Source organism: Scomber scombrus, chromosome 5, assembly GCF_963691925.1.
Source record: "Scomber scombrus chromosome 5, fScoSco1.1, whole genome shotgun sequence".
Classification (NCBI taxonomy): Eukaryota; Metazoa; Chordata; class Actinopteri; order Scombriformes; family Scombridae; genus Scomber; species Scomber scombrus.
In genome coordinates this window covers 30,859,838-30,872,939 of record NC_084974.1, presented here as the reverse complement: position 1 = coordinate 30,872,939, position 13,102 = coordinate 30,859,838, and the positions used below count along the sequence as shown (strand labels likewise).

Below are 13,102 nucleotides of genomic sequence, written 5' to 3'. Positions count from 1 at the left end.
CACCCCAAAAAAATTACTTGGTAAATGATGTGTCCCAATACAACCTCTCTGTCCTGTCCTGAGTCATTGCAGAACTATTTCCCAAAGCCCAATGTGTGCAGCAGCGCCCTCTGTTGATGACAGCTAAGAAAAAGAAAGAAAAAGCCAATGTGTGGAACCCTCAAAACTACTTGTAAAGTGAGGCGTCTCAGTGCCACCTCTCTGCCCTGCATACAGACACAGCTGGAATGATTGCAGCTTTGTTTCTCAAAGCCCTGTGTGCAGTGATGGAGCAACAGCGCCCTCCTCTGGTGACAGCTGAGAGTAAAAAGCTTACAGCACCTGGTATTCCCAGGCGGTCTCCCATCCAAGTACTAACCAGGCCCGACCCTGCTTAGCTTCCGAGATCAGACGAGATCGGGCGTGTTCAGGGTGGTATGGCCGTAAGCGAAGAAGCAGCCTGCAGAAAGCCCAATTAAAGCTGCGCCAGGGCCCGTTACACCCCTCCTTGTCACTGAAGGAAATAAAAGGGAATATTTCACACATTCTATTCACTGTAGACATAATACACGTCACATATAGCGGATACAACCATACCATCAGCCACATATACCTAATCTTTACACTCTATACCACATCATTCCTACCTACAGTGCCTTCAAATACTAATTGATATCTCACATATTCACCGAATACTACCTATTTGCCCATATAATAATTATTTACTAAAGCACACAATCCTCCATTCAGCCAAGTGTGCAAAGGACAACAATTAATATGAAAACCTCACATTCATGATATACTGTGTATATAGCTAGGGGATTGATTTGGGATATCAAAAAACTGCACACCTAGTTCTCTTATCCAATCTTTTATATGTGATTTGCTGATTTTGGAGTAACAGCGCCCTCCTCTGGTGACAGCTGAGAGTAAAAAGCTTACAGCACCTGGTATTCCCAGGCGGTCTCCCATCCAAGTACTAACCAGGCCCGACCCTGCTTAGCTTCCGAGATCAGACGAGATCGGGCGTGTTTTTTTTTTTCTCTTTTATTATCAAAAAACACAATAATTACACTTCAAACAATATTTACACACACATTCAAAACAAAACTAACACACAAATTAAAAATAGAAGCTCCTTCAAATATTGAAATCCACACTTCATTAAAAAAAACCTCTCAGGGTTAGATAATTAATTATATAACATATCAAAAAAACTCCATTAATCAAACAAACCAAAAAACAAAACATATCACAGTAACAAAATCAAATAACCCCATTACTTTAAGAAGCTCCATCAATAGATATCAACACTTCATTTATCTTCCCATATCATCAAAGATACATCACAACCCCAGAAAATGAAAAAAAAAACAAATTCAAAAACCCAAAACAAACAAATCATAATACACAACAAGATAACATACACCTTCTGGTGAAGCCTGCAGCAAAAACACTCAAGCCAAATAAAAGAAAAGAAAAAAAAAAAAAAAAAAAAAAAAAACCAAATAACAAAAAGTGAAAGCACTCAAAAGGGAAAACACTAAACTCTACATAAGCCTGCAGCCAAAACACTCAGGCCAAAACAAAAAAAATAATAATAAATAAATAAATAAAATTACTCAACGAAATACAAAATAAAAGAAAAAACAAACAAACAAACAAAAAAAAAAAAAAAAAAAAAAAAAAAAAAAAAACTAACAAGAACAAAAACAAACCCAACAAAACAAAACAGCACCAAACGCAAATTAAGTTCTTAAAGGAGAGGCAAGACTGCTACCCCAGTCTATCTGCACCTCTCCATCTCCCCCTATCCTGATAAGGGTACTACCCCTAATAAACCCTCTGTCAAAGTCCTCTCTGTCTAATGATCCGTACATCATGTTGACATCCTTCTTCAATCCGCTCTTAAATATTGTCCAGACGTCAGCTTTCCTCTTTTCATAATGGGCCAGATTCCTCCTCAGTTTGACCGCAAACCTTGCATGGCTCAACGTGTAGTTCAAGAGACTCACCCCTTCCATTCTTCCTTCCACTCCAAACAACCACAATTCCTTCCATTCCATTCTCTCTACATATCTTTCATTCCAACACCTGTTAATTATTTCCTTCAGTCTCTCAAAATACACCTTCAACTCCCCACATTCAACAAACTCATGCATACACGTTTCTACTCCCACTCTACATACATCACATTCTTTCTTCACATTCACATCAAACTTGCTTATGATTAAATTATTAAAAACCCTATTGTGCCTCAAAAGAAAATCAAAATTCTCACATTCACTACTATTCCATTTCACTCTCAGATTCATCCATATTCTTTTCACATCCATGTCATTCATCACTCTCATCCATACTTTCTCTGCAGCTGGTCTCCTCACATCCCTCCCTCTTAAACATTTATACAACACTCTGGTTTTCACACTCATCAGATTCATCCTCTTCTCACTTTCTCCTACATACAACTCAATCTCTCCTTCCTCACCCACCACATTCTCTCTCTCAATCATTTCCATCCACTCTTTGGGCATCCCTCCCTTTATCTTGTCCATCACCCCCTCTGCTGTCCCCATCCACATTTCATCCCCCCTTCCCCTCACCTCGTCAACTATTACCTGTGCCCTCATAAACCCTGGTACATATTCATACACTAAGTCCCTCACCTTCCTAAACCCTGCCCTCCACATCAACCTGTTGTAAAGTGTTTTCCCTTCCCATGTAATTTTTGGATTTAAAAACACTGGCTGCTCCCAGACTTGCTTCACATTCTTACATTCATACTTCACACATTTCACAAACTCGCCCCATGATTCCAACACCTCCTTATAATACTCAGACACTTCACTCATCATTCCTTTCTTCAGTTCCATAAACACTGCACTGTCTCCACACCCACCACATTTATCGATAGCTTCCTTTAAAAAAACCTTCCATGTCTGATCCCTGTTGTTCCTTAAATACCTCACCATCATTTTCACCCTAAGAGCTTTCTTCTTCTTTTCTAAATTAATCAGTTTCAGTCCTCCGTCCTCATACTCGTTCTCCATCACCTCCCTGGCTATTCTAACTCCCTTCCCATCCCACAGAAACTCACTCACTTCTCTCTCCACCTCCTTCATCACTCTCTCAGGTACATCTAACACATTCATTACATACACTAACTTACTCATCACTAACGCATTCACAACTACCACCTTCCCTTTCAACCCTAACCCTCTGTGCTTCCAGAACCCTAATGTCTTCCTAATACTATTCACTATCCCTTCATATTGCATATCTCTCCCTTCCTTGTCCTTTATCCCTAAATTAACTCCTAACACTCTGAAATAATCCTGCTTCTCTTTTAACCCTATCTCCATCCTTCCTATGCTCTCCTTTCCTATATACATAATCTCTGACTTCTCTATGTTCACTTTAGCCCCTGATGCCCTCCCATACAGCTCTAAACTATCTAATACTTCAACTATGCTTTCCTTATCTTTCACTGTGACTGTTGTGTCGTCTGCGTATTGATATAATAAACTCTTTTGTCCTCCTGGTAGCTCTATTCCCCTGATTTTATTGTTTTCCCTTAATAGTAGTGCTAGTGGTTCAGCTGACAGCGAGTACAGCAGTGCTGACATTGGACACCCTTGCCTAACCGACCTTTCTAACCTAAACGTGTCTGTGACTATACCATTGATTTTAACACAGCTATGTGCTCTATCATACATCCTCCTGATCCATCCACTTAGCCTATGCCCAAAACCCATTTTCTCCAACACCCTATACAAGTAAGTGTGATCTACCCTATCAAATGCTTTATTTAAATCTAAACTCATTACAACCCCTCCCTTTCCTTTCTTCATATAATCTATTGTGTCTCTGATGCTACTTACTGTGTCTGCTATATCCCTACCTGGTATACTATAAGCCTGCGTGCTCCCTACCACTGTCCCGATAACTTTTTTTATCCTATTGGCTAACACCCGTGCTAATATCTTGTAATCTGTGTTCAACATTGTCAGTGGTCTGTAGTTTTCTAATCTATCCCTATTCCCTTTCTTGTATATGATGCTAACTAGTCCTGTCGCCATATCTGATGTCATCCTATCCTCTTCTTCTATCCATCTAAACAATCTATCTAACACTGGCACTAATTCCTCCCTAAATTCTATATAAAACTCCCCAATAATACCATCTATCCCTGGACTCTTATTCCTACCTAACCCTGCTATAGCTGCTTCTATTTCTCCTGTCCCTATGTTACCCTCACACATCTGCCTATCATCATCACTCACCTTCACTTCCACTTTCTCTAACACCTGCCTCATGCTCTCTTCGTCCACTTCTCCTACGCTAAATAATTCCCTATAAAATTCTTCTACCCTTTCTGCTATCCCTACAAAATCAGTAATTTTCTCTCCCTCCTTTCCTTCTACCTTCTCTAAATAATTCCTCTTCTGCTTTGTTTTCTCTAGCCCTAAAAAAAACCTTGTACATTTCTCTCCCTCCATCACATATCTCGCCCTACTCCTGACTATCGCTCCTTTACACTTCCTCTGTTCTATCTCCTTCAGCTCATCTTTGATTCTTATATAGTTCTTCAAATCACACTCCTCCTCCTCCATCCTCTCTACCTCTCTCTCTAACTCCTCCTTTAATTTTCTCTCCCTCTCTCTCGCTCTCCTATTCCTACCTCTACTATACTTTATGCTCAACTCTTTAATTTCTATTTTCAACTTCTCCCACCACCCCCCTACATCCTCCTCATACATACTGTCCTTCATTCTCATGTTTATACATTCTCTCACTTTCTTTTTATACTGTTCATCTTTCACCAATTCCCCATTCAAACACCACACACCACCTCCCCTCCTTTCTATTTGTTGATTAAAACTAAACTCTAACACCATGTGATCGCTTAATGCAGTAACTTTATATCCTATCTTCCCTATCCTATCCACTATGCCCTTTGCTCCCAACACTAAATCTATCCTACTTTGCTTTAAAACCCCCCTCACCACTTGTCTCCTAGAAAAAGCCCTCCCCTTTGGATTTCTCTCTCTCCACACATCAATCATTCCTCTGTCTCTCATCATATCTCTCAGCACACCTCTCGACGAATCACTCCTATAACATACACTCGAAGACGCATCTAACCTTCCACACCACACATTAAAATCACCCACAATCATACAGTTTTCCCCACACATTCTCCCCACCCTCTCAAAAAAAACCTTTCTCTCTCTCTCCTCATTCGGTGCATATACATTTATTAACTGAAACTTTTTCCCCATGTGTTCAAATATAATCCCAATCATTCTCCCTTCCCCATCATCCACACACTTTCTAACATTCTCAATCACTCCCCTCTTGACTAGGATTGCCACCCCCCTTGATTTATCCCCCCCATTATTCACATACATCTCACCCATCCATGCTCTCTCAGTCTCTCTCACACACACATCATCCCAGTGAGTCTCTTGCAAACATATGATATCAGAATCACACACCAGCAAGGTTTGCTGTCTCCTGTCTCTGTCTCTGAGCCCATTACCATTGAACGAGGAAAAGCTGAGCGCCATTAGCAAGATTGAAAAGGATGCCAACATGAGTATCTATCATTTCGCAGCTTTCTTTTTAACTTTATCCAAACGTTTACTATGTCTTTGTGTTTTCGGTCTTTTCCTCACCTCTCCCACTTTCTCCATACTATCATCCTCACTCACTGTTACATCCGAAACCTCCCACTCCATCCCGCTCTGCCCCACACCAACATCCCCACACATCCCCCGTCCCCCCTTCCCCTCCTTCCTTACCCCACTTTTTCCCACGTCTTTTCCTCCACCCGTCCCTCTGACTCCTGCGTCTCTCTCTCGCTCTCCTCCGCTGACAGTCTCCATTTCCCTCTCTCCGTCCATCGGAGTTTCCATAATTGTCTCTCTGTCCGTCGGTGTTTCCATAAATGTCTCTCTGTCTCCGTCCTGCTCCTCTCCGTCCGGCTCCTCTCCGTCCGCCTCCTCTCCATTCTGCTCCTCTTCGTCCTGCTCCTCTCCATTCTGCTCCTCTTCGTCCTGCATCCTCTTGGCTCCTGCTCCTTCCCGTCCCGCTGTCGAGTCCTCGTCACCCCCTCCGCTCCGGCTTTGGTCTTCTCCGTCTACCTCCTCCTTACTCCTCCCGCCTTCTCCCGTCTGCTCCTTCTCCTGCCGCTGCTCCTCCTGTTGCTCTTCCTGTAGCTGTTCAGTGCATTCTCTTGCATAATGTCCCTGTTTGCCACATTTAAAACAGGTAAAGTCGGGACAGTCTCTCACAATATGTCCCGGTTGAATACATAACCGGCAGACTTTAACCTGCCTATCATGTATTACCCTAAAATGTTCAGCGCCTCCCGCCGTCTCGAATTTTGTTGAGTACGGTAGTGATTTCACCGCCTCTGTGAACCGTACTTTCATGTATCGTGTCCCGTCTGCAATTTCCGTTCCTGGCCACATCCGTCTCCTTATCCGTGATACCGGATTCACTCCCCAGTCACGTAATTTGCTCATTATTGTTTCATCGTCAATGTATGTCGGCAAGTTAATAAATGACACCACCATCTCGTCATTGTTAATTTCTCTTGCCGTCACAGTGTTATTTTGGATTCTCAATCCATCCATAATTTTTGCCTTGCCTTCTTCATTTCTCATGGTTAGCTCGTAGCTCTTTGGGTTTTTAAATCTACAACCAATCACCTCTCCACACTCTTCCTTCACTTTCCGAAGCAGCTCCATCATCGTCGTCCTATCGTTTCCTTCTATCTCCACAACCAATGTCAATCCTTTTGCAAAGATTGTTTTTTCATTTTGTCCGTTGTCCGTAATCCGTGTATTGTATGTCGCCGCCGGTCCAGTTTCTTTCGCCATGCGTTCAATCCGTAACATTTTAATCAGGAAGAAACCCCCCAAACAGCAGGGCTGTCGGGAGAATAATTTCCACACTGAAAAAAAACTACTATCTAACAACTATATACAACGAAAAAAACGAACAAACACAAAACGAAAACGGGATAGATTCAATGCTGCTAGCTGCTACTCACTTACTGACTGCCGTAAAGGTGTGTTCAGGGTGGTGTGGCCGTAAGCGAAGAAACAGCCTGCAGAAAGCCTATTTAAACATGCTGTGACACCACTGACAGTTCCTCACACCATCTGAGTGGAGGATAATGGTGTCTCAGCCATCAAAAACATTGCTATACTTTAGCATTACTTTCATAGGAATTGTTTTTTTCTATGGAGAAACACACAGCTGGAATGATTGCAGCGTTGTTTCTCAGGCTATTTATGCCCTTATATGATGATTGCAGGCTTTTTACAGGCTGTAACAGTGACAACTGTAACCCTCAAAACTACTTGTAAAGTGAGGCGTCTCAGTGCCACCTCTCTGCCCTGCATACAGACACAGCTGGAATGATTGCAGCTTTGTTTCTCAAAGCCCTGTGTGCGGTGATGGAGCAACAGCGCCCTCCTCTGGTGACAGCTGAGAGAAAAAGAAAGCAAAAGCTTACAGCACCTGGTATTCCCAGGCGGTCTCCCATCCAAGTACTAACCAGGCCCGACCCTGCTTAGCTTCCGAGATCAGACGAGATCGGGCGTGTTTTTTTTTTTTTTTCTCTTTTATTATCAAAAAACACAATAATTACACTTCAAACAATATTTACACACACATTCAAAACAAAACTAACACACAAATTAAAAATAGAAGCTCCTTCAAATATTGAAATCCACACTTCATTAAAAAAAAAACCTCTCAGGGTTAGAAAATTAATTATATAACATATCAAAAAAACTCCATTAATCAAACAAACCAAAAAACAAAACATATCACAGTAACAAAATCAAATAACCCCATTACTTTAAGAAGCTCCATCAATAGATATCAACACTTCATTTATCTTCCCATATCATCAAAGATACATCACAACCCCAGAAAATGAAAAAAAAAAACAAATTCAAAAACTCAAAACAAACAAATCATAATACACAACAAGATAACATACACCTTCTGGTGAAGCCTGCAGCAAAAACACTCAAGCCAAATAAAAGAAAAGAAAAAAAAAACAAAACCAAATAACAAAAAGTGAAAGCACTCAAAAGGGAAAACACTAAACTCTACATAAGCCTGCAGCCAAAACACTCAGGCCAAAACAAAAAAAATAATAATAAATAAATAAATAAAATTACTCAAAGAAATACAAAATAAAATAAAAAACAAACAAACAAACAAAAAAAAAAAAAAACTAACAAGAACAAAAACAAACCCAACAAAACAAAACAGCACCAAACGCAAATTAAGTTCTTAAAGGAGAGGCAAGACTGCTACCCCAGTCTATCTGCACCTCTCCATCTCCCCCTATCCTGATAAGGGTACTACCCCTAATAAACCCTCTGTCAAAGTCCTCTCTGTCTAATGATCCGTACATCATGTTGACATCCTTCTTCAATCCGCTCTTAAATATTGTCCAGACGTCAGCTTTCCTCTTTTCATAATGGGCCAGATTCCTCCTCAGTTTGACCGCAAACCTTGCATGGCTCAACGTGTAGTTCAAGAGACTCACCCCTTCCATTCTTCCTTCCACTCCAAACAACCACAATTCCTTCCATTCCATTCTCTCTACATATCTTTCATTCCAACACCTGTTAATTATTTCCTTCAGTCTCTCAAAATACACCTTCAACTCCCCACATTCAACAAACTCATGCATACACGTTTCTACTCCCACTCTACATACATCACATTCTTTCTTCACATTCACATCAAACTTACTTATGATTAAATTATTAAAAACCCTATTGTGCCTCAAAAGAAAATCAAAATTCTCACATTCACTACTATTCCATTTCACTCTCAGATTCATCCATATTCTTTTCACATCCATGTCATTCATCACTCTCATCCATACTTTCTCTGCAGCTGGTCTCCTCACATCCCTCCCTCTTAAACATTTATACAACACTCTGGTTTTCACACTCATCAGATTCATCCTCTTCTCACTTTCTCCTACATACAACTCAATCTCTCCTTCCTCACCCACCACATTCTCTCTCTCAATCATTTCCATCCACTCTTTGGGCATCCCTCCCTTTATCTTGTCCATCACCCCCTCTGCTGTCCCCATCCACATTTCATCCCCCCTTCCCCTCACCTCGTCAACTATTACCTGTGCCCTCATAAACCCTGGTACATATTCATACACTAAGTCCCTCACCTTCCTAAACCCTGCCCTCCACATCAACCTGTTGTAAAGTGTTTTCCCTTCCCATGTAATTTTTGGATTTAAAAACACTGGCTGCTCCCAGACTTGCTTCACATTCTTACATTCATACTTCACACATTTCACAAACTCGCCCCATGATTCCAACACCTCCTTATAATACTCAGACACTTCACTCATCATTCCTTTCTTCATTTCCATAAACACTGCACTGTCTCCACACCCACCACATTTATCGATAGCTTCCTTTAAAAAAACCTTCCATGTCTGATCCCTGTTGTTCCTTAAATACCTCACCATCATTTTCACCCTAAGAGCTTTCTTCTTCTTTTCTAAATTAATCAGTTTCAGTCCTCCGTCCTCATACTCGTTCTCCATCACCTCCCTGGCTATTCTAACTCCCTTCCCATCCCACAGAAACTCACTCACTTCTCTCTCCACCTCCTTCATCACTCTCTCAGGTACATCTAACACATTCATTACATACACTAACTTACTCATCACTAACGCATTCACAACTACCACCTTCCCTTTCAACCCTAACCCTCTGTGCTTCCAGAACCCTAATGTCTTCCTAATACTATTCACTATCCCTTCATATTGCATATCTCTCCCTTCCTTGTCCTTTATCCCTAAATTAACTCCTAACACTCTGAAATAATCCTGCTTCTCTTTTAACCCTATCTCCATCCTTCCTATGCTCTCCTTTCCTATATACATAATCTCTGACTTCTCTATGTTCACTTTAGCCCCTGATGCCCTCCCATACAGCTCTAAACTATCTAATACTTCAACTATGCTTTCCTTATCTTTCACTGTGACTGTTGTGTCGTCTGCGTATTGATATAATAAACTCTTTTGTCCTCCTGGTAGCTCTATTCCCCTGATTTTATTGTTTTCCCTTAATAGTAGTGCTAGTGGTTCAGCTGACAGCGAGTACAGCAGTGCTGACATTGGACACCCTTGCCTAACCGACCTTTCTAACCTAAACGTGTCTGTGACTATACCATTGATTTTAACACAGCTATGTGCTCTATCATACATCCTCCTGATCCATCCACTTAGCCTATGCCCAAAACCCATTTTCTCCAACACCCTATACAAGTAAGTGTGATCTACCCTATCAAATGCTTTATTTAAATCTAAGCTCATTACAACCCCTCCCTTTCCTTTCTTCATATAATCTATTGTGTCTCTGATGCTACTTACTGTGTCTGCTATATCCCTACCTGGTATACTATAAGCCTGCGTGCTCCCTACCACTGTCCCAATAACTTTTTTTATCCTATTGGCTAACACCCGTGCTAATATCTTGTAATCTGTGTTCAACATTGTCAGTGGTCTGTAGTTTTCTAATCTATCCCTATTCCCTTTCTTGTATATGATGCTAACTAGTCCTGTCGCCATATCTGATGTCATCCTATCCTCTTCTTCTATCCATCTAAACAATCTATCTAACACTGGCACTAATTCCTCCCTAAATTCTATATAAAACTCCCCAATAATACCATCTATCCCTGGACTCTTATTCCTACCTAACCCTGCTATAGCTGCTTTTATTTCTCCTGTCCCTATGTTACCCTCACACATCTGCCTATCATCATCACTCACCTTCACTTCCACTTTCTCTAACACCTGCCTCATGCTCTCTTCGTCCACTTCTCCTACGCTAAATAATTCCCTATAAAATTCTTCTACCCTTTCTGCTATCCCTACAAAATCAGTAATTTTCTCTCCCTCCTTTCCTTCTACCTTCTCTAAATAATTCCTCTTCTGCTTTGTTTTCTCTAGCCCTAAAAAAAACCTTGTACATTTCTCTCCCTCCATCACATATCTCGCCCTACTCCTGACTATCGCTCCTTTACACTTCCTCTGTTCTATCTCCTTCAGCTCATCTTTGATTCTTATATAGTTCTTCAAATCACACTCCTCCTCCTCCATCCTCTCTACCTCTCTCTCTAACTCCTCCTTTAATTTTCTCTCCCTCTCTCTCGCTCTCCTATTCCTACCTCTACTATACTTTATGCTCAACTCTTTAATTTCTATTTTCAACTTCTCCCACCACCCCCCTACATCCTCCTCATACATACTGTCCTTCATTCTCATGTTTATACATTCTCTCACTTTCTTTTTATACTGTTCATCTTTCACCAATTCCCCATTCAAACACCACACACCACCTCCCCTCCTTTCTATTTGTTGATTAAAACTAAACTCTAACACCATGTGATCGCTTAATGCAGTAACTTTATATCCTATCTTCCCTATCCTATCCACTATGCCCTTTGCTCCCAACACTAAATCTATCCTACTTTGCTTTAAAACCCCCCTCACCACTTGTCTCCTAGAAAAAGCCCTCCCCTTTGGATTTCTCTCTCTCCACACATCAATCATTCCTCTGTCTCTCATCATATCTCTCAGCACACCTCTCGACGAATCACTCCTATAACATACACTCGAAGACGCATCTAACCTTCCACACCACACATTAAAATCACCCACAATCATACAGTTTTCCCCACACATTCTCCCCACCCTCTCAAAAAAAACCTTTCTCTCTCTCTCCTCATTCGGTGCATATACATTTATTAACTGAAACTTTTTCCCCATGTGTTCAAATATAATCCCAATCATTCTCCCTTCCCCATCATCCACACACTTTCTAACATTCTCAATCACTCCCCTCTTGACTAGGATTGCCACCCCCCTTGATTTATCCCCCCCATTATTCACATACATCTCACCCATCCATGCTCTCTCAGTCTCTCTCACACACACATCATCCCAGTGAGTCTCTTGCAAACATATGATATCAGAATCACACACCAGCAAGGTTTGCTGTCTCCTGTCTCTGTCTCTGAGCCCATTACCATTGAACGAGGAAAAGCTGAGCGCCATTAGCAAGATTGAAAAGGATGCCAACATGAGTATCTATCATTTCGCAGCTTTCTTTTTAACTTTATCCAAACGTTTACTATGTCTTTGTGTTTTCGGTCTTTTCCTCACCTCTCCCACTTTCTCCATACTATCATCCTCACTCACTGTTACATCCGAAACCTCCCACTCCATCCCGCTCTGCCCCACACCAACATCCCCACACATCCCCTGTCCCCCCTTCCCCTCCTTCCTTACCCCACTTTTTCCCACGTCTTTTCCTCCACCCGTCCCTCTGACTCCTGCGTCTCTCTCTCGCTCTCCTCCGCTGACAGTCTCCATTTCCCTCTCTCCGTCCATCGGAGTTTCCATAATTGTCTCTCTGTCCGTCGGTGTTTCCATAAATGTCTCTCTGTCTCCGTCCTGCTCCTCTCCATCCGGCTCCTCTCCGTCCGCCTCCTCTCCATTCTGCTCCTCTTCGTCCTGCTCCTCTCCATTCTGCTCCTCTTCGTCCTGCATCCTCTCGGCTCCTGCTCCTTCCCGTCCCGCTGTCGAGTCCTCGTCACCCCCTCCGCTCCGGCTTTGGTCTTCTCCGTCTACCTCCTCCTTACTCCTCCCGCCTTCTCCCGTCTGCTCCTTCTCCTGCCGCTGCTCCTCCTGTTGCTCTTCCTGTAGCTGTTCAGTGCATTCTCTTGCATAATGTCCCTGTTTGCCACATTTAAAACAGGTAAAGTCGGGACAGTCTCTCACAATATGTCCCGGTTGAATACATAACCGGCAGACTTTAACCTGCCTATCATGAATTACCCTAAAATGTTCAGCGCCTCCCGCCGTCTCGAATTTTGTTGAGTACGGTAGTGATTTCACCGCCTCTGTGAACCGTACTTTCATGTATCGTGTCCCGTCTGCAATTTCCGTTCCTGGCCACATCCGTCTCCTTATCCGTGATACCGGATTCACTCCCCAGTCACGTAATTTGCTCATTATCGTTTCATCGTCAATGTATGTCGGCAA

The 13,102-nt window shown here is 42.0% G+C and overlaps 1 non-coding gene across 1 annotated transcript; it reads right to left on the bottom strand.

Moving 5' to 3' along the window:
- Nucleotides 1-309: 309 nt before the first annotated feature.
- On the bottom strand, nucleotides 310-428 carry LOC133981127 (5S ribosomal RNA). Its single transcript, XR_009925199.1, has one exon. It is a non-coding gene; the product is annotated as a 5S ribosomal RNA (ribosomal RNA).
- Between the last annotated feature and the right edge of the window lie 12,674 nt (nucleotides 429-13,102).